This window comes from Arachis ipaensis, chromosome B05 (assembly GCF_000816755.2).
Source record: "Arachis ipaensis cultivar K30076 chromosome B05, Araip1.1, whole genome shotgun sequence".
In the NCBI taxonomy this organism is placed as follows: domain Eukaryota; kingdom Viridiplantae; phylum Streptophyta; class Magnoliopsida; order Fabales; family Fabaceae; genus Arachis; species Arachis ipaensis.
This window is the reverse complement of record NC_029789.2, coordinates 16,469,917-16,470,841: the sequence shown is the minus strand read 5'-3', so window position 1 is coordinate 16,470,841 and position 925 is coordinate 16,469,917.

The window sequence follows — 925 nt, the reverse complement described above, 5'->3', positions numbered from 1 at the left end:
CGCATTATTAACAAAATATATTTATGTATTATATTCATCAGAATAAAAAATTATTCATTATTTTATATATACTTTTATTGTTTGAATTTTTACGTAATGGACAAGGTATCAACTAGGGGTGCACAGATTCGGCCCGGCTCGAAGGCCCGGTTCGGTCCCAAACACTTTAGGGGCTAATTTGGTATGATTTCATCGGGTTTAGGGCCGGGTAAGGGTCTCAAAAATAGACCCGGTCATTATTTCGGGTCGGGTCCGGGCCATAGCTCGGGTCACCCGAAGTCGGTTCGGTGGCCCGGTCATCATACACAATTAATATTTTGTGTTATTAGTGATGGATCATGACTATTCTTATGTGGAATTTAAGTATTGTAAACCTTAATATTTTGTGTTATTAGTCATTATAAGACTATAAGTTAAGGTTTTATATTTAGAATGCATAAGACTTTAGACTAATGCATAATATTGTGTTATTTGTATTGATTTAAATATTTGGTATTATTAGACAATATTAGTATTGATTGTGGTTTTGCTTTAGTATTGATTGTGGTTATGCTTTAATTTTAAAGAAGGGTTGGTTCTTGTTATATTTTTCTAAGGAGTAGTGCTAGGGAGCCAATGGCCTAAGCGTACAATGTGTACAATGGGCTAAATCTTTGGTTTATGAATAAAATGAACATCACCTATACTATCCAGAATAACCATCTGGATACCAGGGATCAGTGTTATCAAAACCGGACCGGACCGACCGGTTCAACCGAAAAACCGGTGAACCAGACCCTCAACCGGTTCGGTCCGATGTTTGGACCGAATAAGGTATCAACCCGCTACAAACCGGTTAAATCATACAAACCAAGCTGTGATGATTTTCATTAAAATTCATACAAATTATAATATATATATATATATATATATATAAAATTTACTT